Source organism: Rutidosis leptorrhynchoides, chromosome 1, assembly GCF_046630445.1.
Source record: "Rutidosis leptorrhynchoides isolate AG116_Rl617_1_P2 chromosome 1, CSIRO_AGI_Rlap_v1, whole genome shotgun sequence".
Classification (NCBI taxonomy): Eukaryota; Viridiplantae; Streptophyta; class Magnoliopsida; order Asterales; family Asteraceae; genus Rutidosis; species Rutidosis leptorrhynchoides.
In genome coordinates, this window is record NC_092333.1 from 14,999,942 (window position 1) to 15,025,836 (window position 25,895).

The following is a 25,895-nucleotide window of genomic DNA, read 5'->3' on the forward strand; positions in this document are numbered from 1 at the left end:
AGATTATGGGTAATGTTCGGGGGTATTTTTGTAAATCAAACCTCGTGCTTATTATCTCCGTTACGTCTACGTGCTTTCCTGCAATATTGTTTATCAACAATAACTGTGAGTTCATTATCCCTTTTTAATTATATTTTTGGGACTGAGAATACATGCGCTATTTTAAACTATTTTATTTCCATTGATACAAATACTAAACTGAATTAACTGTGAGTTCATACAATCCCTTTTTCTATATATTTTTGGGACTGAGAATACATGCGAATGCTTTTAAACTGTTTATTGAATTGAATTCAAATACTAAACTAATTTGATGTGAGTTTACATATGCTTTCATTTTAATTGCTTTTGCGATACATATTATTGAACTGTGAATACAAGCTATGTTTTGTAACCACTTTATGAAGTGAATACAAATACTAAACTGATTGATTTTATAACCTTGCTTAAACAAACTGGACACAAGTGCAAACTTATTCTACACCGAGTTTAAACCGAAAATCCCTTAGCTTTGGTAACTAGTAACTATCAGTTTATGAACTGATGGGCGCGAATAGTTGTATATGGATCCATAGGGCTTGACATCCCCGTCTGTTCCAGGTATAGAGACCCTAGCCTGAACTATAAAACAGACGTATGCTATTTGAGTTAGTACACGTTGGATTGCGTGTATTGTATATGTTGGTTGCATGTATGTTAAAACAGGGGTACTTACTATATATACGTTAAGTTTAGTTACCAGGGTGCTCAACTTTGTAGAACCGATTGATAAACGTTTCGGAGGAAACAACTGAAATCTTGTGGTCCAACTTTTATGTAAAACCTATTGATATACGTTTCGGATGAAACAACTGAACCTTTGTGGTTAACTTTTATATACAGATGACGTGAAACTATAAACTATGAACTTTTATAACCTGATGAACGTTTCGGATGAAACAACTGAAACCTTGTGGTTTACTTTTATATACAGATGATGTGAAATATTAACTTACAAACCTGATAAACGTTTTGGATAAAACAACTGAGATCTTGTGATCAACCTTTATATACAGATGAATTGAAATGTTAAAACCTTTTGATAAACGTTTTGAATGAAACACCTGAACTTTTGTAATTCACTTTGATATACGGATTATGCGTAACTTTAAAATTATGAACTCACCAACCTTTGTGTTGACACTTGAAGCATGTTTATTCTCAGGTTGCTAGAAGTCTTCCGCTGTTTGCTTATACGTGATACAAGTTATGTGCTTGGAGTCATACATGCTATAGACGAGAAACTTTGCATTCACCAAACTATTGCCATGTATCTTATTTGGACTGTATTGTCAACAGACGTATTATTGTAAACCATTTAAACGGTGATTGTCTATACTTAGAAATCATCAGATGTTTAAAACCTGACACTTATATATTCATTTATAGAATACCTTTTCAAACGAATGCAATGTTTACAAAACGTCACACATAGAGGTCAAAACATCGCGATGAAACCGGTGAATAACGTCTTGCGTCAAAAGGGATTTTGACCGGCCGTTACACTTGTGAATCACTTTACCATTTATTCCGAATATCATTAAAAAGAACCGATTTCTTAAATCAACGTGAGCCTCGTAACAGAGACTCATAACCATACAATGTATCTGATAAAACAATCATTTGATATTATCTTTTAATCTCGTCGATAATTATAATAAACTTATATTGAAACTAAATACGTTCATGTAAAGTATTGTATATCTAATACTTTGTTAACGTTTTCAAGTCATATTTTTATAATAGACTTCCTTATTATATAAATCAAATCGTTTAACGTTTTACTAACGTTTCTCAATTTATTATTCATACATATATATTCATGTATACATATATATTCGCAAGTAATGTTCGTGAATCGTCGGGGATGGCCAAAGGTTAATTTAATGTATAACAACAGTTCAAAATTTTTTGAGACTCCACATTACAGACTTTGCTTATCGTGTCGGAAATATCAATTCATATGAAGATTCAAGTTCAAATCAAGTCGAAATTTTCCGGGCCGTTACAGTACCTACCCGTTAAAGAAATTTCGTCCCGAAATTTGGTAAAGGTCGTCATGGCTAACATTAAAAATGTTTTTATGACGAGTAAGAGTTGATAATTAAAATTTTATCACCATCGAGTGATATGAATAAAACAATTCGATTTCGAGAAAAGTACGATCGAAGCTATCACAAAAGAGTGAAATGAAGAAGTTAAAATTTCGTTTTAACTTTTGACGTAGTCAAAATTGATTTCTGGAATTCAAAAGATTTAAGGAAATCTTTGTAATCAAAATAAGATTCGATTCTTCGGGAATTACGGAAATTAGGATTTTCTTCGATTAGATACGTAATCTGCCTCGATCTACTTGTCTGATATTTTACTATAAATTAACTTCTCCAGTTTCATTATTTTCACCATTCCTAAAATTTCCTTCCTCAATTCATTCTTTCAAATATTGTGAAAATGTTCAATCTAGTTCTAGTTCTGAGTATTATTCTGGTTATTGTAACCATCATTCTTCTTTTCCAATTGCCACCAGAAGAATCCGTATACTTCTGTTATGCCCTCAGGATTATTGTATTCCTGATCCTCCCGTGTCTTTATATTGCTATTCGCATAGACATACACGGTTTATGATTTCCCTTGTTTGCTGTGATTTGTACTTCTATTTTTTTGTCTCGAGGCTTAATGTTTTTTTTTTTTTTTTCTTCTTCCTGGCCTCAAGTCAAGCGAATAATGGCTCAAAGCAGAAAGAAAAGGTAATAGCATGATCGGATTTGTTAAATTACCAGAAGTTACGGAAAAGACCGAATCATCAAGAAAAATATCTTCTTGATATGCTTAGAGGTTAAATAGAATGAAAGAATCGTGCAACATGTCACATGATGATGGTACTGTGAATCATCACGTTCCATTAGAAACTCAGCATGACTTACTGTAATATAACCACGTTGATCAGGCGTCATTATATTATACTAACTCATGCATCAATCCCCAACACTACTTCAAATTCATTCATAATTCAAACTCGAATTTTTCAGAAATTTAGAAACTAAAACAGTTTCTTTTATGTTGTAACGCAGATATTGCGAAGAGATAAATGATTTCAGATAAGAATAGTTGTGAAAATATCTTCAGGAATATCGAGGATATTTATAATGAAAGATACGATGGTATCTTAGAATTTTAAAATATCTGGAATCAAAGGATGATGCAGAAAATTTGTCTGCGAAGGTTTAGAATAAATAAGGTGTTTGCTAACGTTTTCAGCAGACACTGAATCATTTGGATTCTTTGAAGGTGGATTCTGTCTTTGTGATTTGTCCACAGCCTTCTTCATATTTTTGCTCAATCCGTTTTTCAGAAACTTCACATTTGAAGTATGTAAGTCTTGGAGGTAGATGTTATATGTACACACATAACTGTTGGCGTAGACATGCTGCGAGATTTCACAATACTAATTGCTAATTCCCGATGATTCGTATGACAATTCTTGTTGCAAGATGTAGATGAGTTCATGATAAGGTTTCAATAAATAAGTGTAATGATTTTTCGAAGAGATCTAAGCCAAAGAGCAACGAGGTTGTTGATAAGTCTGTTGGTAATATGGTGGAATATAAAAGGTTCTCCGGTAACAATAAAAGAGTAGGTAGATATATCAAGATTATAACAAGGTTGATTTGAACGAAAAGTTGAAGTTGTCTTGCTGAAGCTGTGACAAAACTGGCTACCTCGAACAGGAGTTGCAAAGTTATTTTTAGTAATAATAACGCTAAAGGAATTAGCACAGCTACGTGTTAAACGTTTACTCAGGTTCCGAATGTTTTCAGGTGTTTAACTATACGCATCAATCTTTTCTTCCGTAGATGAAGTGCGGTTGGTTCATTCTCTCGATTGAGGTGTTTTCAAGAATCATGAAAGGTTTGAACGTATATTGTAATCGTCAAGATACAAATGAAGTTTAAGATGAAATCAAGTGGCAAACTTGAAGAATTGTTTAGTCTCATATGTTACAATCAACATTTTAATTCATTTTATTTGTCCAATGTTAGTAGTCCACAGTTAGAAGTCCACAGTTACTAATTCAATAATTCATATATATATAATATTCGAATTAAATAATACGTATCGTGACCCGTATTTGTCTCAGACTCGATCACAACTCAAACTATATATATTATTGTAGAATCAACCTCAACCCTGTATAGCTAACTCCAGCATTACTGCATATAGAGTGTCTATGGTTATTCCAAATAATATATATAGATGCGTCGATATGATATGTCAAAACATTGTATACGTGTCCCGATATTTAAAGTGCGTAACAGAAATTAAATGACGATAAATAAAATTGCGAGAATTAAAATTTGCGATAATTAAAATGCGATAAATAAATTGTAATCAGTTAGCTAGGAACAGTTAGCTGGAAACAGTTAACGTGGATTCTTAACAAAATTTTCATAATTAATTTGTTTGTTTCTAACAAATTTTATAATGTTTTCTTCATTATGCCACTTGTTGGATTCTGATATGTCATAATCAAAATATGAAATTTGAATGAAAATGGTTATTCTGTAGTGGGCAGATACGTATATCTGCGGATGTAAATAGGATAGTAAATGACTGTTGAATCAGAATCGAAGAACGTACAGTGTAACTTATTAATGTGAAATCTAAATATTCCTCGGGTATTACCTACCCGTTAATATTTTCACCATTAACAGTTTGTACAAAAGAATTTTTTTTTTTATTACAATCTTTATGAAAATATATATATATATATATATATATATTTTCTTCAGATGTAGTCACGGATTTAATGAGTTAACATGATACTAATCTCATCAGGTTTATCGTTAGAACTAGGATACATAATCTCTAAAACATTAGAGATTACATAATCGCCGCGGAATATCTAATCTGAAATGAAGTTATGAATCAGCACTTCATCGTTTATGGTTATTGGTATTCCTTGATATTTACGGAGCGTATGACGTTGATGCTCGCGGAACAGATTGTGAAGTTGGGGCTTATGGTGCGGATGTGGTTGCTGATGGTACTGGTGATGATGCTGGTGGTGCTGCTGGTACTGATGGTGCTGCCGGTGCTGTCTGTGATGCCTGCAGGTTGTGCATCATATTTTCTAAAGTCACTACTCGAGCGCGAAGCTCGTTGACTTCTTCTATGATTCCGGGATGATTGGCGGTTGGAACAAGCGGGTGAATAAAATTCAGAATTTGAGATATCATGTAATCGTTGCGAGATATTCTGGCAATGAGGGTGAATATGGTGTTTCGGACTGGTTCGCCGGTAAGTGCTTCAGGTTCTTCACCAAGAGGTGAATTTGATTGGTGGAAGGGATCGCCTTCTTCCTGTCTCCATTGATTAAGTCGGCTACGAACCCATCCCCAATTCATCCAGAATTGGTGATGACTGATTGGTTGATTCATTCCGGTTACACTGCTTTCGGAGCTCGGATGAATATCCATATCGGAATAGCTGTCGGAATCCGATGAACTTGAACTAGCGGCGAATTCCATTTCGTACGATTGAATAAAGGATTTTCAATATGAAATGATTTTCGGCTATCGGATGATATTCTAATTACATAGAATACCTATATATATATGGTACAAAAGATCCCGTAGGTTACGGAGGAATTTTCGGAAGTTGTCAGACAGAGTTTACAGTAGCAGATACGCTAAGATATGATTTAACAGATACGCTAGGATATGAATTTATCTATACACTATCTATGCAACTAAGGCAGTTGTACGTGTCTAGACTAAGGAATGATAAGCAGGTAATTTCCGACAAGAAATGATAAGCAAAACTTATAATAAACAACTAAGGTCAAAGTCCAGACTTGCTAAGGCATTCTAACAACTATAAGTTAGACACACTAAGGCAAGACCTAGTTCGCTAAGACCACCGCTCTGATACCAACTGTAACGACCCGTCCAAATCCATATGGACGAATACATCAACATCTGGTCCCAGTGCGTGATATTGACGAACGACTCCAAGTAAAGTCTTTAAAATGAGCAAATGCACAGCGGAAGATTTCTTTAATACCTGAGAATAAACATGCTTAAAAGTGTCAACCAAAAGGTTGGTGAGTTCATAGGTTTGTCATAAATATCATTTCAATCATTTTAATAGGCCACAAGATTTCATTTAATTAAATGCGCAGGATAATCATCTGCAGAATAAAAAAATCATTCATACGCTGGAGCGACTGGAAATCAATAATAATGATATACTTGCAACATAATTTAAGATCTCTTCAGATATCCGGTATACACAATAATAATTAAGATCTCTTCGGATATCCGGTATACACAATAACACATCAGTCCTAATACATCAGTCGTAGAATGTCATTTTATGAAATTGTGCCTATTTTGTAAAATAGTTATAAAACAGCGCATGTATTCTCAGTCCCAAAAATGTAAAGAGTAAAAAGGGAGCAAATGAAACTCACAGTACTGTATTCTGTAGCAAAAATACATATGACATCATTGAACAAAAGTAGGGTTGGCCTCGGATTCACGAACCTATATTAAGTATATATATTTATATGTTGGTCAATATTTGTCTAACAATTTACATCAGGTCATAGTGTATCATGATCCTAATGCTCGAGATTATCATGCAAAAGTCATAAAAATCATCTAATCCAAAAATGGCTTTTAGAATCTAGTCATTTATATAATACCATATAAATATAGTTATTTTATATATTTAAATATTTTTCTCAGATTTAAAGTAGAACATACAAGTCATTTATTTATATTAAAAATTTATATATGATAAACATATACTTTTATATATCTAGAGTAATAAAATTTTATAAAGTTCACTTAATATCATAAAAATATAATAATATGCATTATTAATGTAATTATTTTACATATAGTAAAAATATCTTTGTATCACATATTTATTCGATAAAATAATATTGATAATAATAAGTAAGAGTTGTATTATTTTGTAATAATAAAAATAATCATTTTTATTCTACTAGTAATAATAATCACAATATTTATATTTACAACCGAGAAAATTAATTATAAAATGATAATTCTAATAATGATAATTTTAATAATAACGATACTTTTTAATATTAATTGTAATAATAATAAATTATTAATTCTATTCAAAATGATAATTTTTAATAATAATAATGATAATAATAATTTGATAGAAACTAGAACGATGTAAAAAAACGACGATGAAAATAATCATTTTTAATAATAATATCAAAAATTCAATTGACTATAATTTCTAATCCGTTCATCGAACCCATTCAACATCTAAAGGAAAAGTTCTTAATTTTTCGCTAGCTTTCCAATGACATGCATATCTTATACCTTATCTCAACCGCAGGTGTAACTAATTCGAGATTCAACATAATCTAAATAAGGGCAATATCAAAAGTACAAGCATGCACAATCCTAACTACTCGAGCACTAGTCAGGGATATACTATTAATATATAAAAGTTAGGTTATGAGTGCTCACGTATCAATATTGAGATTCAATATTGCAGGAAAGGTACGTAGACACAACGGAGACGATAAACACTAGTTTGACTCACGAGCAAAATCCCTGAACATTACCCATAACCTCCATAGCTATAACCCATAATTTCCTTAGCTCTATTCCGCTCGAAAAACCATTTTTGAAATTATTTGGACAGCACTCCGTCGTAATATTTTATGTATACTACTAGTTAATAATAATAATACTACTAATAATCATAAGATTAATAATAATATTAATCCTATTAATAATAATAATAATAATAATAATAATAATAATAAAATAAATAAATATATACGGAGTAATATAGATAAATGAATATGTGTGTGTGTGACTGAATGCAAACTCGTCGACTTTATAGATCTTTTCTGTTTTCTCTCCTCATGCGATCGCATGATTATTGTGTAGGTTCCTCATGCGATCGCATGAGGCACCTTTACAGCTCTTAAACACTTATCATTTTGTGCCGACGATTTTTAATATATAATATATTTAATATATTTAATTTATATAATTAATTATATATTATATTATATTTAGGTACATAATTAACTTATAAAATTTGTTCCATTGACTTGGACGTTGTCACCTGACTAATGTTCCGGTTCCAGTTTTTCAAACGAAATTTCGTACGCTAAAGAAATTAACACTTTACGTTACGCGACGTGTACTTTTATTAATAATTAGACTTTTATTAATAGAAAACTAACCCACTCAAAGTGTAACTTAATATTTTGAGTGTTTTGGTCATTTACTTCTACAAATCATATTCTCGTTGTTTATCAAAGTATATTTAAACATTAGCTTAAATCCAAAACGTTTTATGACTAATTAAATATTATATTTATTCATTTTATAATATATATATATATATATATATATATATATATATATATATATATATATATATATATATATATATGTATATACCTTCATTTAAAATATAAAATGAAATATTTATTTAATAACATAATATTTAGTTTTTCAAATAATAATTATATTTAAAAAAAAATGTAATTTAAGATCGTTTACATAATTGAAAAATATCATATCATAAAACGTTTACGTTTTAAAACTTAATTTAATATAATCTTTTATGCGCCACGTTTATTTTAATTTCCTTAATCTTTCTAAATAATATATCTTAAGATCATTCGAATCAAACAAACAAGTGTTACTAAACTTACATAACTAATTTGTATTCATAAATATGTTTTGTAAACACATTTTAAATACACGTTGCAACTTATTTATATATCGAACAATCAATATTTCAACTTACATTATTTAACAAAGACAATTTTAATAAACAAGTTCTATTATATCGAAAAAAAACGTTTTCGCATGTTTAAAAATAGATCAATCAATGTATTATGAAATTCAATTCTCCACTAACATTTGTCTAACCTTCGTCAATTGACACATTTGTCTTACTTGTGAATCACTTTACCATTTATTCCGAATATCATTAAAAAGAACCGATTTCTTAAATCAACGTGAGCCTCGTAACAGAGACTCATAACCATACAATGTATCTGATAAAACAATCATTTGATATTATCTTTTAATCTCGTCGATAATTATAATAAACTTATATTGAAACTAAATACGTTCATGTAAAGTATTGTATATCTAATACTTTGTTAACGTTTTCAAGTCATATTTTTATAATAGACTTCCTTATTATATAAATCAAATCGTTTAACGTTTTACTAACGTTTCTCAATTTATTATTCATACATATATATTCATGTATACATATATATTCGCAAGTAATGTTCGTGAATCGTCGGGGATGGCCAAAGGTTAATTTAATGTATAACAACAGTTCAAAAATTTTTGAGACTCCACATTACAGACTTTGCTTATCGTGTCGGAAATATCAATTCATATGAAGATTCAAGTTCAAATCAAGTCGAAATTTTTCGGGCCGTTACACTGACCAACAAAAAAAATAAGTATATTATACTTGTAAAGAGTAAACAATAACAATACCGCTAATATTTCATCTTGACGGGAAAATGTGTGGATGAAGGACGGTCGATGCATTTTGTTTTGCACTGTAGCAATTGAATCTGTAACATTTGATATTTGTATAAGTAGAAGCAATAATGAGTTGTACATTTATCGAATACAGAATTGTTGTATATAATTCAATTGATTTTCAAATGTTGTAGTAAGAGATATATATATCAAAAGACTAACTGATAATTTATAGATTATTATTGAATTTTTAAAATTGTAAAGTACTGTCATTTTTAATTGAAACAAACTATACACTTGTATCAGTTTATTATATTGTATAGGTATAGAAGTTTGACTCTATATTGTGATAAGTACTTTATAAATATGAATATTTCATTGATATAAAATCTTGAGTCATACTGATGCATATAGTTATTATGTAATCCGATTGATTGTAGTTCCAAATAATATGTACAAATTAGTTCTAGATATGATAGAGTTTGTAAAGTAGATATGAGTATTTGATGATGATAGTCGTATATATATGAGTCTAGAGATATAGAGATAGAGATGCAGTTACAAAAAATAGGGAAGTTATTTTTGAAATTGATAATGTGATTGACTATAATTTTGGAAGTGGTTGTTAACTTCCATAATTATTTTGATTTACAGCATAAAATTAAATTTTCTATAAAAATAAATGATTCCTTAAATATTTGAATAAATTTTTAACAAATTTATTTAAAAAACCTGTATTGAATTATCAAAAAAACTCGTATTTTATTAACCTAAAAAATAGGCAATTCTGTTTGCAGCATATCAAGCAGAGTGATTTATATGTTATTTTTCAAGTGTAGACTATCAAGTATCACCAATCAAGTATGAAGTATTTCTACTATCAAGCCATAAGGAGTGCAGTATTTTGTCTTATATTGTATAGGAACAAGGTTAAGGTAACGAGATCAAAGATACTTTTAAATTTTACATGATGAAAAAGACTATTCATTTCATGTCATTATTATATCAATTGTTAGGTTATCACTTACTTAATACAGTTTGTTATGGCACAATTGTATGGGGCTGAGGAAAACTGGCAGACGAACATTTGACGTTAAATGTAAGGAATTGAGATATAATGTGTCCCTCGAGCATTATCAAGTAACCGTGGAGGGCAAAGCAGCCATATAATGTGTTTGTTGATGTTGAAGTTTTTACTTGTGCACACTTGTGGAATCCCACATATTTGGAGGTACAAAGACTTAAGTAATTTTTACCAATTTTATTTATATACAGTTGTATTAGCCTTAATGATATATGAACAAATTCCGTGTCTGATGGTTTATGATATGAAGGACTGGTTTAAAGTGATTTGGTATATTCTTATGACTTATGGGTTAAATCTAATGGAATACTAATTTATTCAGATTGTTAAAAATGCTGGTATGTTGACTTTCAAAAGTCAACAGATTTTGATATAGAAAGTGTGGATGAATTTAGTTGGCTCTGTTAATTTAAAGAAAATAATTATGGTTTATTATTTAATGAACAATAATAGGATACGGCTTAATCGATGAGGGTACATCAGAAAATATTTCAGGGATATAATGGGTAGTTTGACCTTTAAAAGTCAACTGTGGAAGATTAGATGCATTTTGCTGGGGTTGAAAACTGTAATGATTAATGGAAATATAAGGTGATTTGGTTTGTTTATGTGGTTCACTTTATATTTTTGTTAAAGATTCATCCGTTTTTTGTATGCCCCTATAAAAAGTGTTTTGTTTGATTCATGGAACCGACGTGTCAAGATTGCAAAAGTAGAAGATATGATGATGAAACTATTTTTTTGAATGCTCTTTTGTGTTTGTTTGGCCTCATGGCTCGCTTGGCTCTGAAAGCTTAGAGTGCTCTTTATATAATGATAAATAAGAGAAATCGTGGGGTTGGCTATACGATCGCTTGAAGGATAAACTTTTCTCATGGTCAAAATGGTTTTGCTTGACTCAAATTTATTGTGTGCCCGTTATCTAACTACTGACTCAGTTATGTTGTAGCTATGAAAAAAGTAGTCAAAGAGGTTGCAGGCAGGCATTTCAAAGATTTTGAGGTCAGTTTTACCCGTTATCCTGTTTTACATTTGACAAAATATCTAGGTTTAACCAACTTCTTCAGGCTATCCATTTGACCTCTTAGAGGTCAAATATAAAGAATCAACCATTTTTGACTAAATTTGGTGTATCATATATGGATATTACTAAAAGTGATGTATAACTTAGTAAAACATATATGTATTTTGGGCTTTATGTGGAATCCGCTATCATGTTAGAGGTTACCCATTTGACATGCTAGGATGAATACAACCCTCATAAACCCTCCCTCAAGGTAATTCTCATTTTTTTTCCCTTAACCTTAAAATTTTTAATTCCGTATTCCTAAATATATGTAAATATAATTCGTTTCACATGATTGAAAATACGTTAAATTCCATTACTTGAAAGTTCATGTGTAAATGTTGTTTTGCTTATGTTTTTGAATTAGGCCTATAATTGATCTCGTATTGTATTTTCTTAGAAGTTATGGATCTCACAAAAAAGAAGTGTTCCTACTGTTGACAAGCTCTTCAGAGGTTATTTTATTCAAAAGTTTAATAAAGTATGGGTTATTGATTTTGGTCAATGTGGCATGTAGGTCTCTTTTTGTTGATGCAATTGCTATTATGATGTACACGTAACCGCTATGTATTAATAATGTGAACATGTAGGTCGCTTTCTAGTGATGTTTTCCTAATTTTTAAAAGTCGACAATTTCATAGCGAAACGCGGAGATGCACATATATTGTTAATTTAAAATAACATTTAAATCTTCGATTTGCGCTTCAACGACATCATCGTTAGCCACGAAATAATTTTACAAACTAAACGCAATAAAATACATTGAAAACCGAACCCCCGGCGCGAAGCGAGGGTTCGAAAACTAGTTATTAACTACTTTGTATTAAAAACACAATTACCCGAGTTAATTGGCTGACCCATAAATATTGTAGTTCCCTTTACCTTAATTCAAAATTCACGTGGATCCAAATCAAATTAGTTCACGATATTGGATCCAAATCAACTAATGTGCAACCAATTTTTTTTTTTTTGCAAACGAGTCTATGAAGCCAGAAACATCACAAATATAAATATAAACTACTGTAAAACACAAATGTGTAATTTCATTAAAACAAGTGTTATTGATTACAAGTCATGTAACACTAATACTATAAATGAATCGGTCTATTATAAATGTAAGAGTTAATTATACAATTGGTCCCCGTGATTTACCCAAAATTATACCGATAGTCCTTTTCTTTTCAAAAATATACCGGTAGTCCCTATGATTTTTAAAATGCACATCGGTGGTCTTAAACCTAATGTCAATTAATTTTTTCTATTAAGAAACTAATTGGCGTTAGGTCTAGGACCACCGTTGTACATTTTAAAAAATATAGGGACTACTCGTATACATCAACATTGCAACAGATCTGGGTATCAACAAATTTGTGTAGGATGGTTTCGATAAAGGTTTCGATAAATCAATGTTGGATGGTTGACTAAGTTGATGATTTCAACACATCAGAAATAATCTATTGACTTGTCCAAACATAGTGTGGACACCAAAGAAACAAATAATCAATCTGCTGTCACTAAAACCGAAGCAAGCACAAGTTGTAGTTCACTAAAGGTTTCTCGTTACACCAATCTTTGTTGACTAAAAGAACCATAAATCAGATCAGATACTATAAAATGGCAGAAAAAAATCATAGTAGATAAACCAAAAGGCTTACATATAATGTTGAAACATCTGCCATGACAAGGCCGGCAAATGAAATTGATGCTTGAATATATTATTCGAGTATATAGAATATATTAAACATTACTGCACTACATGTAATAACCCGTCTTTTTCCGTTTACTTTCCGTTTAATTATTTTAATGTCCGTTAATTAATTATGACATCTCTAGTTTACTCTAGCGTATTTAAAATAATTCGTTTGGTTAATTCACGCACCCGCTTTGTGACGACCCGACAAAATTGTCATTGACGGCGCCGTCAACTTAGGTCCCGTTACGTGGTCATAAGTCTTTAGAATAAAGTTTGACCAAAATATGTCGCATTCATTTCAATTGTAAGGATGTTTCAAGGTTTACAAAGTAGTTCAACGACTAAATACATTACAATGTTAAAGTACAAATGAAACCTATGCGACACAGTTTTAAAGTAAAGTCAAAAGACGCCACGTATGCATGTATACGACATCCAAGCAAGTATCAAAATAGTGTGCGAAAGCATGTATCACTTAGCGTTCAAGGACCTGAGAAAAACATAGAAAAATCTGTCAACGAAAAACGTTGGTGAAATCATAGGTTTAGTAAGTATGTTGTATTGAACCACAAGATTTAGTATAAGTTGATTATCCAAATTGTTTGCATTCCAAAGATGTTATTTGTATTACGAGCACCCAATTATCAAGGCTTAACTGTATCTGAAACGAACCTCTGCATCATAGTGTTAGAACCTACACTATACCCGAAAATATATTTCATTCGCTGACGGTAGCGAACCGTCCGAATGAGGTCTCGTCAAGCCCGTATGGATCCACACAACATAAGTTCACGCTTACACTTACACCCTGCAAGTGTAACTAATGATAATCGAATTGAGGCTTTTTGTTCTAACTCGCGGTGGAATGTTTGTTTTCGTACTTGTGTTCAAAGTATAAAAGTATATGTTTTCTCATCCCAAGTATAAGTATAAAAGAGTAAAAGTGGGACTATAATCTCACCGTAGTTGCACGCCAAAGTATTTGAGATTAAACGTTGTGCAAAAGAAAGTTGCTTAGTCTTGACCTAAACAAATAAGTTATATCAATACCGGGTGAGACACAAGGTCGGTCAAAGTTGTTCAATTAGTCCTATGGCTCGTTACGACTCGATTATATAGCATGTGAATCAAATTGTCAAGTTTCATGCAAGATACAAGTATAAAAGCACGTTGGAACGATTGCATACGTATTTGGTTAAGTTACATGTTAATCGGAGTTGCGAGCAATCGGGAAAAAGAAATTGGAATAACACAAAACGATTCGAAAATGTATGGACGGCACCTAAAATGAAAAGGTAGGCTAAGCATACTCGAATATAAAGTGTGCAAGTTGAAAACTTGCTGACAGGGAGGGGATGCGCCGCATCACATTCAGATGCGCCGCATCCATGGCTGATGCGCCGCATCCATGGCTGATGCGCCGCACCCATTATGCTCGGGACAAGAATTGCACAACATGATGCGACACATCCATAGGGGATGCGCCGCATCCGTACCTGAATTCAGTTTTCCTGCTTGAAAATTTACTAAGTCACAAACCAAACTTCCTTCATTCATAATAATTGATCCGGAAATGCTAAAAATGCATACCATATATCGTCGGAAAGCTATTTTAACGAGGAATACAACTAAACACATTTTAGCAATCAAATCCAACATTTACATTAACCGAAATCCTCGTCGAATGATCGTTAAAAGTTCATGAAATGCATTTCATGTTTCGGGAACTTAACACACTAACATAATACGCCTTTTCGTAGGAAATTACGCATATATTGCAACTAAACACTTACCAACAACCTTGCAAAGCATTTAATGCATCAAAAATCATATTTAAGGCTACCAAACCCTATCCAAAAAATTATAAATTCAACATTCATGTTAATGGAGTCTTTCCAAGTCAACCTACATACCAAATTGAAGCTAGTGATGCTAGTAACACATTTAATACATGCACTTTAACATCTAACAACATTTAATCAACCAAATCCAAGATTAAACTAGTCATTTTTCAAGTTCATGCTAGTTACACAGAAATGACAAGAACGAGTAAACGAATCGCATATTCATGTTAGACTTGAGCCATAGACACTAATTAACACACTTTTAAGTCAAGAACATCAAGAACAAGAATTCTAGAGTTTTTAGAAAGTTACCCAAAAGAGATGAAATTTGTATCAAGTTGTAGAGGATGAAGAGAGGATTCCAAATATGTAATTTGTTTTGTTGCGAGCTTACTAGTTCTAAAATGGATGATGAATCTTTGTTGTTGAGCTTGAGAGCAAAAAGAGGAAGTAGTAAAAGATGGAAGATAGAATGAATGGAGGAGGTGGGGAGGTTGACTAGTTGACCTAGTCAACTAGTTTTCCCCCTTGGCAACATTAGTCCCTCGAGTTTAAAAGCGGGTGCGTGAATTAACCATACGAATTATTCTAAATACGCGACTTAACGGAAAGTGTTATAATTAAATAACGGACCATAAAGTAATTAAATGGAAAGTAAACGGAAAAAGACGGGTTATTACACGCTTTTAAACTCGAGGGACCGAAGTTGACAAGGAGCCAAACTAGTTGACTAAGTCAACTAGTCTCTCCTCCTCTACTCACTTAATCACCTCCCTTTTTCTTCTTCTTCCATCTTTTCTCTAAAAAGCTCAAATCCAAGAATCATCATCTAAATTCGATCTAGCAAGCGTTCTTCAAAACAAATTACATATTTGTGATCTACAAATCAAGACCTTCGTTTTGATACTAATTTCACTACTTGGGGTAAGGTTTCTAAAAACTCTAAATTTCTCTAATTCGATTTATAAACTTGAAATGGTGTTAGTTAGTGTCTATGGCTCGAGTCTAGCATGAATATGTGATTTAATTGCTCGATCTTGTTGTTTTGCATAAACTAGCATGAACTTGAAAAAGGGTTTGTTAAATCTTGATTTTTGGTTGACTAGATGATGTTATATGTTAAAGCTCATGTATTAAATGTGTTACTAGCATCATTAGTTTCGTTTTGGTATGTTGGTTGACTTAGAAAAACTTCATAAACATAATTGATGAATTCATGATTCTTGGTTAGGGTTTGATGAACTTTAAAATGAACTTTTGATGCATTAAATGCTTTGCAATGTTGTTGGTAAGTGTTTAATTGCAATATATGCATAATTACCTACGAAACGGCGTATTATGTTTGTGTGTTAAATTCCCGAATCATGAAATGCATTTTATGAACTTTTAACGATCATTCGACGAGGATTTTATTAATGTAAATGTTGGATTTGATTGATAAAATGTGTTTAGTTGTATTCCTCGTTAAAATACCTTTCCAACGATATATGGTATGCGTTTGGAGTGTTTACGGTTCATTCGTTGCGTCAAAATGAAGTTTGATTCAAGACTTGAACATTTGAAACAGCCCAGGGATCAGGCCACGTGCATTGTCGCGGCGCGGCCCTCCATGGTCGCGGCGCGGCAAATGCCTGGGTTCAGGTCTGTCCAACTTTGTCATTTTTCGTTTAATTCTAACTATGCTACGCACCTCCGATTAACATGTAACTTGTTCTAAGATACTCATATATGATTATGAAACTCAGAAAAATGGTCCGAGACCCGACCCAAATGTGTTGACTTTTTAGTTGACTTTGACTTGACCAAAGTTGACTTTTTATCCAAATTTAACCAATACGTTGTATAATCGTTATAACATCTCTCTTGTACTTGTATCTTGCATGAAACTTGACAAACGTGATTCACATGCTATATAATCGAGTCGTAACGAGCCATAGGACTAATTGAACAACTTTGACCGACCGTGTTTACCAACATTGACAAAACCTATTTGATTAGGTCAAGACTAGCATTCGTCCTTGCACACGATTACTTTGTGAAGTACTTTTATACTCGTACACTCGAGGTGAGATCATAGTCCCACTTTTACTCTTTTATACTTATACTTGGGATGAGAAAACATATACTTTTATACTTTGAACACAAGTACGAAAACAAACATTCCACCGCGAGTTAGAACAAAAAACCTCAATTCGATTATCATTAGTTACACTTGCAGGGTGTAAGTGTAAGCGTGAACTTATGTTGTGTGGATCCATACGGGCTTGACGAGCCCTCATTCGGACGGTTCGCTACCGTCAGCGGATGAAATATATTTTCGGGTATAGTGTAGGTTCTAACACTATGATGCAGAGGTTCGTTTCAGATACAGTTAAGCCTTGATAATTGGGTGCTCGTAATACAAATAACATCTTTGGAATGCAAACGATTTGGATAATCAACTTATACTAAATCTTGTGGTTCAATACAACATACTTACTAAACCTATGATTTCACCAACGTTTTTCGTTGACAGATTTTCTATGTTTTTCTCAGGTCCTTGAATGCTTAGTGATACATGCTTCCGCACACTTTTTGATACTTGCTTGGATGTCGAGTATACATGCATACATGAAGCGTCTTTTGACTTTACTTTGAAATTGTGTCGCATAGGTTTCTTTTGTACTCTAAACATTGTAATGTAATTAGTCGTTGAACTACTTTTGTAAACCTTGAAACATCCCTACATGTGAAATGAATGCAACATGCTTTTGGTCAAACTTTGTTTTAAAGACTTATGACCACGTAACGGGACCTAAGTTGACGGCGCCGTAAATGACGATTTGTCGGGTCGTCACACTACATCTGAAGAATCAGTAACACTAACAATCTAATGCCTACCGAATAAAAATACAAATACAAAAATATACTACTGCATTATGATCACCATATCATACTATGATAAATCAATTAATCAATAAGTAATATTAAGAATCAATTAAAATCATATTCAAATAAATCAATTCACTAGCGTTAAAAACCATAAGGACTGCTGGTATAATTATAAAAAGAAAAGGACTACCTGTGTAATTTTAGATAAATCACAGGGACCAATGGTATAATTAACTCTAAACGTAACGAACACTATATAGAATATAATGATTCTGATAAGTCAATATAGATTCATCCATCAAAAAACCCCGCGAATTCGCGGGTCTTCAACTAGTATATCATTTAAAATCATATCATTAATGTTCACGGCCTTTTTTATTGCTAAATTAAATATAGACAAAATTACATCGGGGTCCCTATGGTATGTTCAAAACTACAACCGGAGTTCAAAATAACTTTTTTGACTTGAGGGGTCACTGTGGTATGCATTCGTTTCATGGGGAGTCCATTTGCCAAACGTCCATGTAATTCAAACATTGAAGTGCCTCGCATGACTTGTACATGAGGGTAATCTCGTCTTTTTAATTCCTTTACCCCCTTTGACATAAATTCACAAATTTAAGAACCTGCAAAACTTCAATTCACAAATTTAATCAATTCACAAATTTTAATCTAAAAATCAATTATAACAGCTACTTGATAAATCTTGAATCGCAATCAACTTAAATCCTGCATAATTACTCACTTAAACACTGATTATTAATATGAACAAAATATAACGAACATTAGGCAAACAAAGTTAAAACAAAACTCAGAAAGCTACATGGTTTGGAACACGGTCGACCGCAGGTCTGGCCGTGGATGGCCTGTACCACTGTTTTATGAAAACGAGGTACACGGTCGACCTCACGACAAACCGTGGATCGGCCACATAGAGTTCTGTCCAAACTCGTTGACCAATTAATGTTTGACCACTTTCGGGCATTTATAATTCACGAAACTTGTTTCAACATGCTTAAAGTAGTTGCCTCCTCCATACTCAAAAGAGTTTTGGTCATTAGAACGCTAATCTTGATTAATCACACTTAATGACACCTTATTGACGTTTTAACCACGATTAGGTATAACACATAAGTGTTATCAAAATAACTTGTGATCTTAAAAATGTATCTAGACATATGTAGGATGATCATCAAGTACCAACACATAAGAGTCTTGGTCACTAGAACACTAATCACACCAAATGACAACTTAGTGATACTTTAGTCTTTGTTAATGAAAACACTTTAAGAGTGATAAAATAACTAGGAAAAGACTTGTGACTCTAAAACAAATCTAGACATGATTAAGATGGTCACCAAGTCCCAACTAAGAGTTGCTCTTCCCTTGTACATGTGTTGGACATTAATGTATACTTATACATTAATCTTGCAATATGCAACATTGCAAGTAAAACTTACATAGCTTTAGGATATTGCTATGTAATCTCTATATGCTAGACTAGTATTTCAATGTGTATTATTATTAGTTATCTCTTGCTATGACTACATGAGTATTACTTGATTATGTGCTATTTGCTTATACTCATTCAAATACATGTATGAATGATATTGCTTGTCTTGCTATCTCGATGTGTTAGACTAAGTATTTCAATATGAATTATCACTAGTTATCTATTGCCATGATTACATGAGTATTATTTGTTACTTGTCAATATACTCATTCAAATAGATATATGAATGATATTACTTGTCTTACCATGAGCTACAAGTTGAAATTGTTTCAACTTGTGTTTAGACTACTTCAATGCACTTATGCAACTTGGATGAATTGATTTGTCATAATCTAATTGTCTTTAAGAGTTAAAGAATGGTTAACACACATAGAATTTGCTTAAGTCTAAAATCAAGTTTAAGAATAGTCTTGTCTTGGTTAACCTAATGTCTTACAAAATGCTTAATTGATATTGCTTGTTTAACTTGTTAAGACATTATGAACACACTTAACTAATCAAGCTTAAATTTGAATATTAATGAGTTTGGTAATTAAGTGGGTGGTTGTCATTAATGACATGTTGACTAACCAATAAGGACTTAGCAAGTGTGTTAACTACAAACAAAAGATTATGACAAAACTGACATTACCTCAAATGATTATCATGACTTGTATCCAAGAATGTTGAACTTACCACTTTAAACATGACAAGTCACTATCAAGTCAATACATCCAAGAGAAATGAACATTTAATGCATATAGTACTTGTATAGGATGTTGGGTATCTTTTGCAGGTATTAAATGAAGTAAAGAGTCCAAAGATTTGAGTTCAAAACTGATTGTAACGGCTATACAACAGATAGAAGTTTTGGAGTGGAGCACGTGCGGTCGATGCACGGTCGACCGCAGGCCCAGCCGCAACAACAACTAGTTTTTCTTGAAGTCACACTTTAAATAGTAAGACTTGAAGAACATTTGAACTTTACCCTCTTGCATGATTCAAACTGAAATACATCAGTGATCACAGAGACCTCAAGTCATATTCACATGGTGATCAAGCAAGAGAAGATTCTATGATCTTATAGATATAGCATAAACTTAAACTCACTATTAAATTTGTTATCTTGTGAGTTTAATTAGTGTTGTAATAACCTTAGAATTGTCTTAGGTTTATTATTATCACTAGAGGGTAAGTCTTGTACTTTGTCAATAGAATCATATGCTAGCTTCGTTATCTACTTCCTTAAAGGGACCTAGGAAGTTGATTAATCTCATTGGGGGTTAATACTTGTCCAAGTTGAAGACAAGTTGATCTAAGTTGGAGATAATATTTCGAAGGGATATAATTATTCGGTTTATTGTCTACCAAGAAGTACAAGACTTGTAAAACGGATCTCCACCGGTTTTGGAGAAAAGCTTAGTGAAGCAAAATCTCGATAAGGTATATCGAGGAGTGGATTAAGGTGGATTAGTTAACATCCACCCGAACCACTATAAATCCTTGTGTCTATGTTCTTTACTTTACTCTTTACATTACTTTGAACATATACACTATGCACATTTGTTTGAGTTGAATTAAGTTGATCAAAGTTCATCAAGAATAGTTGATCAATCGAAAAAGTTCTAAAAACAACTAACTATTCACCCCCCTCTAGTTACTTACAATTGGTATCAGAGCGGTTGCTCGAATATTTGCTCTAGAAACGTTTTGAATTTTGTCAAAACTCACTTTGAGCAAAAACCCGAGTCAACATTCATGGGATCAACTCAAACAATGGCATACTTGGAAGAATTGGCTAGAGAAGCGCCAATCTTTTACAAGAAGGATATCTACTTGTGGAAATTGAGGTTTGAATCATACATGTCAACAAAGGACATTGACATGTGGGAGATCTACACAACGGGAGACATTGTCTCCAACAAATCTACAAGAACAATGTACTCAACATTCAACAATTATGAAATAGTGAGTCATATGCAAAAACGAATTGTTGCTATGTAACTACTTCATAAGATTCTTCCTGGTGAAGAAAGGCCCAAAATACTTTCTTGTGAAAGTACAAAAGAATGTTGGGATACATTGTGTTCCCTAGAAGAAGAAACTCCAAGTAGCTTAGGGAAGAACGTGTTCAAGGAAAGGGTAATAAGACCTAAGCGTCTTGAAGAAGACTGGGTTAATGATCAAGTTCGTTATGAAGATGAAGATGAAGACTTTTGTCTCATGACTTCATGGAACTACTTCAATCAAGATGATCATAGCGAAGAAGAAGTTGAATCTTGCTACCAAGAAGAAGAGGAAGAAGCATCAAGCATGGAGTGCAATGAGGTACATGTACTCAGCATTACTGCATATAGAGTGTCTATGGTTATTCCAAATAATATATATAGATGCGTCAATATGATATGTCAAAACCTTGTATACGTGTCCCGATATTTAAAGTGCGTAAATTAAATAACAGAAATTAAATGACAATAAATAAAATTGCGATAATTAAATTACGATAAATAAACTGCGATAAATAAAATGTAATCAGTTAGCTAGGAACAGTTAGCGTGGATTCTTAACAAAATTTCTCATAATTAATTTGTTTGTTTCTAACAAGTTTTATTTTGTCCAATGTTTTCTTCATTATGCCACTTGTTGGATTCTGATAGGTCAAAATCCAAACATGATATTGAATGAAAATGGTTATTCTGCGGTGAACGGATACGTATATCGGTGATTGTAAGTAGGATAGTAAATGACTGTTGAATCAGATTTGAAGAATGTACAGTGTAACTTATTAATGTGAAACCCAAATATTCCTCGGGTATTACCTACCCGTTAAAATATTTTCATCATTAACAGTTGGTACAAAAGAATTTTTAATTACAATCTTTATGAAAATATACATACATATATATTTTCTTCAGATTTAATCATGGATTTAATGAGTCAATAAGATATTAAACTCATTTGATTTATCGTTAATACTAGATTACATAATCTCTAAAACTTTAGAAATTACATAATCGCCATGTCGAGCGAAGATAATCGATATAGAACGATATGTAGAACGAAGATAAAGTAGATAGAACGATACGTAGAACAATGATTATGCTCGAGGTACAGAATGAGATATTGAGGCATGTGATGTTGAAACTTGGGTTATTGGTGGTACTGGTGTTGATGTTGGTGGTGTTGTGGGTGCCGGTGATGTTGCTGAAGCTGGTAGGTTTTGAACCATATTTTCCAAATCTACAACTCTAGCGCGAAGTTTGTTGACTTCTTCTATTATTCCGGGATGATTGTCGGTTGAGACGAGCGGATGAATAAGGTTTTGAATTGTAGATATTATGTAATCATTGCGAGTTATCCTGGAAGTGAGAGTGAAAATGGTGTTTCGAACTGGTTCGCCGGTAGTGCTTCAGGTTCTTCGTCAAGAGGTGAATTCGGTTGGTGGAAAGGATCGCCTTCTTCTCGTCTTCATTGATTAAGTCGACTACGAACACATCAGATGAATTGGGGATGGCTGATTGGTTGATTCATTCTGGTGACACTGCTTCTGGAGCTTAGGTGAACATCCATGTCAGAATAGCTGTCGGGTTCCAAAGAATTTGAACTAGTGACGAGTTCCATTTCGTACGATTAGATGAAGGATTTTCGATAAGAAATAGATTATAGGATGTAGATTAGTACCCTGCAATACATAATTTACTTATGTATATATAATACTAAAATCCTATATGTTACGGAGGAATCTACGGAAGCTTTCAGGCAAAGGTAACAGTAACAGATACGCTAAGATATGAATTAGCAGATATGCTAAGATATGAGTTCTGTCTATACACTATCTAGGCAATAGAGGCAGTAAGATGTGTCTAGACTTTAAGGATGATAAGCAATTAATTTTCGACACTAAATGATAAGCAAAACTTTTGACATATAGACACGATCGAAGTCCAGACCCACTAATGCATCTAAACAACTATCAGTTAGACACACTAATGCAAGACCTGGTTCACTAAGACCACCGCTCTGATACCAACTGTAAAGACCCGTCCTAATCCATCTGGACGAAGTCATTAACATTAGGTTCCATTGCGATGATCGACTCCAAGTAATGTCCTTAAAATGAGCAAATGCACAGCGGAAGACTTAATTCGTACCTGAGAATAAACATGCTTAAAAGTGTCAACCAAAAGGTTGGTGAGTTCATAGGTTTATCATAACAATCATTTCAGTATATTAACAGACCACAAGAATTCATATACACAAACGTTTTAATAAAAATATTCTAAGTAGTTGAGCACTTGGTAACCATACTTAACATTTAATCAACGTCGCATATTCCCTTTATTATGAAATCTCACTACACTGTACCAAGAGTAGTCACCGAAATGAAGTACTGTGCAACCGTTGAATACTGGTCGTCCAGTCCGGTTGGGGTTGTCAGGCCCGATAGATCTATCAACAGGATTCGCGTTTACAATACCCATGTAAATAGTAGTTACCAAGCTACAGGGAAATATGCCAGTGGTACAACTCAACGTAGAATATATTTTTAAGTACTTGTGTCTATTTTGTAAACATTTATAAAAGCAGCGCATGTATTCTCAGCCCAAAAATATATATTGCAAAAGCAATTAAAAAGGGAGCAAATGAAACTCACCATACTGTATTTTGTAGTAAAAATACATAGAACGACATTGAACAAGTATAGGGTTGGCCTCGGATTCACGAACCTATATCATTTGTGTATTCATTAATATATATAATCGTAATCGAATAAATATATATATATATTATTATTAGTGATATAATCTTTATATTAATAACTTATTTATTTCATTAAATATATTCATTTCATACATTTAAAAATATTTATATAGTTAAGTTATGTGTATTAAATATATTTTTATATATTATCGTTTGTTTGTTAAGTTAATGATAATACTAAAATAATGATTTTAGTAACATTAGTAATATTAATGAAAATGTTAGTTTTAATAAAATGCAAATTTTAAGGTTGATAGATTTTTAATAAAATTGGAACTGATAATATCAAATAAATTGATACTTTTAATATAACAATCCTACTTATTAATGAAAATCTTGATAATAATACTAATCTTAATAATAATGATAATAATACTAAAGTATTGATTTAACCGTAATGGTACCAGATTTTAACATCAATGATAATACTAATAATAATACTAGTAATAATACTACTGATAATAATAATAACAAAAATAATAATTATAATAATAATAAAGAACATGAGACTACCTTAAAGGAAGCTTTTTTAAAAAAAAAAATGAATGTCCAAGCCGAGAATCGAACCCTAGACCTCTCGGTAACCCGCACACCCATCAAACCATTCTGCTATCACTGCTTATCTGAATTAATCATAACTTTAATCTACTTATTCTGTTTTCTGCTTATTACCATCTTCTTCTCCCCCATCGACACAATCCATTCTAAAATCCTTCCTAATCTTAATAACTATTACATAATCGAGTCTAGAAACTAATATCTAACATATAACTATCTACTAGTGATTAATTGATTTGGAAAAAGAAAAAAAAATAAAATAAAAATGAAGGAACAGCAGCCATTGCTGTTCGTCGGAATAAACACAAAAAAAAATTTAATTTCGATTTTTATACTGATTTGGACAATTTTTATAACACGAAACATGTTTGAAATCGTTCATATAAACTTTTGACATCATCAATTAAACCTAAATCATAACAGAAAAACTGAATTTAATCGAGGAACAACCTGTTGACTTTTATTATCAAAATTTTGACTCTTAAAATTCGTAATCCATAGAAGGAATTGAAGGTTGAATTTTTACAGTTAGTTTGCTCACAGGATTCCAAACACATCTGCACTCTTAGATTTTGAAGATTGATTCGTTTTCGAATTAAGAGCAAAAATTTTATACGAGCAGGAATAAAAGAAAAGAAAAAATAATAAAAATAAAACATAGGCGATTGATTGTAGCTGTGTGTAAATGATGTTGATGATGAACGATTATTTATAGCAGCTAGACAAAATTCGATTTAGTGGATTAGCTGAAGACAGGTAATCACGAGAGTACAGAAAAAATATAGATGACAGTGATAGGAAAAAAAAACCAGATATTACGCTATATATAAATCTGTTTCATAATCTGTATTTATATATACGTATTCAGTATTTATATATTTATGTAACTGTACCGTATTATGTATTTATCTATATATCTATAATTGTAATTTGTAGATATATATGTATTTAAATATATCTGTATTTGTATAT